The sequence below is a fragment of the Dermacentor variabilis genome, chromosome 10, assembly GCF_050947875.1.
Source record: "Dermacentor variabilis isolate Ectoservices chromosome 10, ASM5094787v1, whole genome shotgun sequence".
Lineage (NCBI taxonomy): Eukaryota > Metazoa > Arthropoda > Arachnida > Ixodida > Ixodidae > Dermacentor > Dermacentor variabilis.
Window position 1 is genome coordinate 1946199 of NC_134577.1, and position 6038 is coordinate 1952236.

General features: G+C 42.2%; 1 long non-coding RNA gene across 1 annotated transcript; it reads right to left on the reverse strand.

The window, feature by feature from the left end:
• Window positions 1-1414: 1414 nt before the first annotated feature.
• LOC142559721 (uncharacterized) lies at window positions 1415-5757 on the reverse strand. The gene is made up of 3 exons (XR_012823211.1): window positions 5454-5757; window positions 4839-4912; window positions 1415-4230 (listed from the first exon to the last, which is right to left on the reverse strand). It is a non-coding gene; the product is annotated as an uncharacterized LOC142559721 (long non-coding RNA).
• Window positions 5758-6038: the final 281 nt, after the last annotated feature.

The window sequence follows — 6038 nt, forward strand, 5'->3', positions numbered from 1 at the left end:
CTGTCTCAGTGTACTTTTTCAATGCAGCATTTCGTCCATACACAGATATTTTGTGCACACACTGCCTCTTGTTGCTGCAGTGCTGAAAGCTGCCATTGAGTGGCCTTCAAAGGAGGAAATTTTAAACAATATGCCTTCGCACTTTAAACAGTATCCGAGAGTGCGAGGTGTTGTAGATTGCACAGAAATCCCAGTTGAAAGATCTCGCTGTGTGAAATGTCAGCTACTGACACATTCACAATACAAGTCGACTTACACTGTAAAATTTCTCATATGTGTAAGTCCAGCTGGCACAATAACATTCATCAGTGAAGCATTTGGTGGACGAGCCTCAGACAAAGCCATTACAGCTGAGTGTGCAATACTGGAGAAGTTCGAGTCATTCACAGATGACATTATGGTCGATAGGGGTTTTTTCATTGATGACTTGTGCACTGCCCGTGCAATTGGCGTAATTCGGCCACCTTTTGCTAAAAAGGACTGCTAGTTTGACCGCAATGATGCCCTTAGGACAGCTGATATTGCTAGGGCACGGGTTCATGTAGAACGAGCAATACAACGAGTTAAAATATTTAAGCTCTTCAACTCAACTCTGTCCTGGGAAATGCTGCCTTATATCAATGAGCTGTTCACAGTTGCGTGTGGGCTAACTAACTTGTGCGCACCAATACTGGCTGATGATAAATTTCAGTAAGCACGCTTGCAAAGCTGACACAATTCATCCTCATCATTGCAATCCTATTTTATGTCCACTGCAGGACGAAGGTCTATCCCTGCGACTTTCCAATTATCCCTGTCCTCTGCCAGCCGATTTCAACTAGTGCCTGCGAATTTCTGAATTTCATCACCCCAGCTATACTTCTCCCGTACTCGACTGCGCTTCCTTTCTCTTCGCACCCATTCTGCAACCCTAATGGTCTACCGGTTTTCTAACCTACGCATTACATGATGTGCCCAGCTCAAATTTTTCTAATAATGTCAATAAGTATATTCGGTATCTTTGTTTGCTCTCTGATCCACACCACTATCTTCCTGTCTCTTAACTATATGCCTAACATTCTTCGTTCCATCGCTCTTTGCGCGTTCCTCAACTTGTTCGCAAGCTTCTTTGTCAGTCTTCACGTTTCTGCCCATATGTTAGCACCGGTAGAATGCGCTGATTGTATACCTTTCTTTTTAATGATAATGGTAAGCTTCCAGCCAGGATCTGGCATGTGCTCCAACCCATTTGTATTCTTTTGCTGCTTTTACTATAACTTCGAGATTGCTGGTGCCATTACCCTGCTTATCTTTTAGTGCATACATCTTGGTTTGACCTACGCCAAGCTTCCTTCACCGATTTCATGCTGCGTCCATCTTTTACGGCTTTTTTCAGTCTTTATCGCGTTATAATTTCGAATCACTTATTTTCGCCTTGTTGATCAGTTTTGACAGTTTCGCAAATTCTATCTTATCTCTTGAGTTGGACACTTTCATTCTTTGTCGCTTCTTTATTAGGTCCTTTGTTACTTGGGAGAGCTTGCCTACTGGTTGCCTTGGTGCCTTGCCTCCCACTTCAATTGCTGCCTCTGAAGCCATCCTCGTAACGGTTTCATTCATTAGCTCTATGTCATCTTCATCTCTGTTCTAAGGCTGCATATTTGTTTGCAACTACCAGCCTGAATTGGTCTGCTTTTACCCTTACTGCATCTAGATTGGCTTGTTTCTTCTTGACCAATTTTAATCTTTCCCTGTTCAAATTGAGGTGAATCCTAGCCCTCACTAACCTATCAGTGTTGATCAGACACATATTGCTATGGTTAACGGAACACAAACTGGCGAATGTTAATGTTACTTTAACAGAACAATCTCTTTTGGTGTATTTTCCACTTAATTTGTGCGACATCATCAGCTGTTCAATTATACATACTGTCTATAGTATGCGCTGTTGGGTCAAATAGGCGTGATGGTTATTTTTTTTTATTTTTTCATCACTTTGTCGTGTACATTGCAATGTGTGACTAAGTACAGCTGTGAACTTGTGGGCATTGCAACCACAAAGACGTGAAGAATGTGAACCGAGAGCAGGTGGCAAATATACGAGCATGCGAGAGCCTCGCATGTGGCATACATTTATTTGCAGACAACCTATACAAATGGAAGTGATGTGTACACATTCAGTTAAGAGACATATGAAAGTTGAGAGGAGGGCGAATATCAACATTTTCTAACAAATAGTAAATATTGAATATCACATAGCAAAACGCAGACACACATTTACAGGAGGAATGTTTATTGTGGTATGTTTATAGGTGTGATACGTGTACTGACAAGTAAAAAAAAAAGCAGCCAAGTATATCAGGTACAAAGGACCAGTTATAAACACAGAAGCACTAATTTTCAAGTAAAAAACTACTTGTATTCGCTCAAGTACTTTAGAGTGACTGCAAACAAGCTCTTCAGGAATTATGAGCTGCTGTGTGACTAGCTTTTCGAAGAATGCAAAATAAATAGTTGCTTAAAAAAAGGATCAACAGCTTTCTTCTCTTTTTTGCAACATGTGCACTGTAGACACTTGTAAAGGTGTCATTTGCAGAGAAAACATCACAGGTTGTAGAGTAAGAAATGAAACTCCATGACTAGACATCCAAAAGCACTAAATGACAGAATACAAGCAAAATTTGCAGCTGGCCATTTATGCATATGCTGCAAAACCTAGAACCAAACTTGAACTCCTCATTTTGCTTCTTCGATGCTTCAAAAACTCTTGCCATTTCAGTTCTCACAATTTGCTATACTTTCCTTAGCAGACATTGAACAGTAAATATAATTAACAATTGCTTAATTGCTGCTACATATATTGCAATTCACGGCGGCCGCATTTCGATGGAAGCGAAATGCGAAAGCACCCGTGTACTTGGATTTTCGTGCACGTTAAAGAACCCCAGGTGGTTGAAATTTCCGGAGTCCTCCACTACGGCGTGCCTCGTAATCAGAAAGTGGTTTTGACACGTAAAACCCCATAATTTAATTTTTTAATATATTGCAATTCGTAAATATTACAAAGTACTGAATAGCTTTTCTTCTAAGTATCCCCCCTCCCACTGAATGGAAGTGATCAACAACGAAAAAAACCTATGAACACCAACATACTTTCAAGCCTTGCTAATCTGCACAAGCTTAGGTAGTACCCTTTTGAAGTAGACACACTGCAGCCTGTCTACAAGTGCCTGAATATGCTCGGTGTCTCTCGGCACATGAATGACAAGGCTCTCAACTTTCGAATATACTATAAAATGACACAGATTCATGTTAAGGAGGAGCATGCCCAGTTGAACCTGGGAATAATACTTGTGAGCACGTCTCAATGCATAATTTTCTCCATCACACACAATAAATGCCAGCTTCTTAGCATTTACAAGGTCTTGTATGCTAGAGTGCTTGCCTAGAACAGGACACTTCACTTCCAGCAAGATGTTCGTTCCCCTCTGCTCACTTATTCCATCCGGGCTGTAGCCAAGCCAAGGAACATCTGGAATGACGACGAGTCCCAGCTTGCTCACGCTTTCGTTATGAGTCTTCTCGTACTCTTCAAGTGCAAGAGGCTCGTTGTCTTTTCCATACATTGTGGCTTCATTTCCCTTGAAAGGCTCCCTGCAGTACAGCCTGTCCAGCTTTGCTTCCCAACTGCGTGTACCTCTTTCTTCAAACGTGTAGAGTTCTCTGCAGATGCTTCCAGTAATTCTTTTTTTTCTTTCGCTGTGCCACAGAGTGGATGACTGATCAGTTGTCTCGCGGCATATTTCCCTAGCTTTGGCATAGGAGAGGCACACATTTTGAAGATAGAAACTCTTTTCATTTTCATTGAGATGTTCAAGAGTAAACCTTTTCAGTACTGTTTTTTCACCATCTAGCACCGATTCAAAAAATGAAAATTTTGTGTGCTCTCTCAAGTAGCAACCTTGTGTGAAAATTGTGTCGATGGCGCGGACTATGTTCAAATTGCTAGTGAAAGGGATTGACTTTCTTGCACGAGTTTTGTGTTTTGCCAGTGCAGAATTTGGTACTGCATCGATAAGTTCTTTCCTAATCAGGGCTTGAACATCTTCAGGGACACTTATTGGTTGAAGCTGCTCGACGTGGCAAAACAAACTAATTGGCCTTGGTTTGTAGATGCTGGCGGCACTGGCACGTCCCCACTGTTGTTGCACATCCGTGCATGACAATGAATCCAGGGAAGTGGCACTTGTCCTGTACATCAAAATAAACATACCTTGCTGAAATACTCTGTGTATTGGCTTTTTTCTGCATCTTTCATATGATTCAAGAAAATGTTTCCTAACAGTGTCGCGATGGGGCTAGTTGGAATTCTATGATGCAACTTGGTAGTGCGGAAAAAAAATGAGACAGACGGGAACCATTTCAGTTTTGAGTTAGCGCTTGTGTACATTGGTTCCATTTTGTTTCATCCTTTGTTTCCGTGTTAGTAAGTTACATCAACAATATTTTACAGCAGATTCAGAATCAAAATCCTACAGTAAACAAATAAAAAAGCCCAGAACGTTTAAAACATTTCTGGGCATTCTGTGGTTATTAATACAGCCTGTGCCCACCTGAAGTGACTGAAGCAACACATACTCAATTGATTGCTGTGTGCATGTTCTTGAAACTCGGTTCCTAGTGCAACAACAAGCCCCAGATGGCATTGAAAAGGCATCATTGCCACTGACTTCTATGTTCGCCTTTTACAATGTGGCTCTTAGTTCGACATAAGGTAAACATATTTACTGTCACTTGATGCACATTACAGGCAAGCCAACTAATGAAAATAAATAAACACATGATGTATAAAGTTTTACCTGTTCAAATATATCAAAGTGGCAAACAAATGTTTGCACTGACCAGAGAGACCCGCCTTGCACGTGCATTCTCCCTGAAAACAATCAAATCAATGTTAAGCACGCAAACGACCTTAAAACCGCGCTAATTATTTACAGGGCAAATGCGTAGGCTCCCACATGCACATTGAATTCTGGAAGCCGAAAACAACACATTGGTGCTTTTATGACACTAGAACGACGAAATTGCGCGTTTAAGCCCGAGAAGTAAGTAAAAAAATAATTGCATTTAACGCGTTGCACTTTGGCGAAATCGCCGTACAGCACGCGAAAACGCTAATCATGCTGGAAACGGGGCGCGCTGGCACACCTCATTGTCTCGCTCATAGCTTCTAAATCGGCACTACTGAAATGTTTCCGTGTTACCTGGCATTTTTAACAAGCATTCCACAAATAAGCCATTGCAGGGAGCCATGAATGCACATAACGTCATCAATGCACACAACGTTTATTTTATGCAGCGGCATGAGGGGTACTGCGCTTTGTTTACATCCGAGCGCCACCAATTAACTGCTTGGTGTCAATTCTCGTACATCACGTATATATTAAAAGAAAAACGTAAGGTGAAATACTGACCTTTACGGCGCCGGTTTCATTGCAGACTTGAACTTTTATAGTATGCGGGGGGCCTCTCACGGCGCTTGTCTGCAGGCATAGTGACTCGACCTCGACAGCCGCGCTTGTCGTCGCTCGTATACCGCAGCATATTATATGGCCAGCGTTAAACGCAGCCTCTCCTTCTACAACACATCTCTGCGTTTCCTTTGCAAGGTCAAGGATCGCGCTTAGAGATACTAGAGGCCCGTGAGCCGCCTGCACCTGGAGACGCGCACGCTTTCGTGTCGGCTCCATCACCTCTATCCCCGCCATATTGAAACGTTCTCCGCGCCCCCTATAGTCGCTGGAAAGTGCGAATACCTTTGCGAAAAGATAAGCCCTGCCGCCTACTATAGCGACTCCGCCCCCGCGACTGTCGCGGTCGGAGCGAAGAAGGAAATAAGAGGGAGGAACTATTTCTGAATCATAAATATCAGCGCGCAGTCATGTTCCCGTTATGACGACAATGTCAGGAGAGTAAATTAGCAATGTATCTTCTAATTTTTCAGCTTTATTAACAATGCTCCTTGCATTAAAACATACTAAAGAAAGTGAATTAACAAC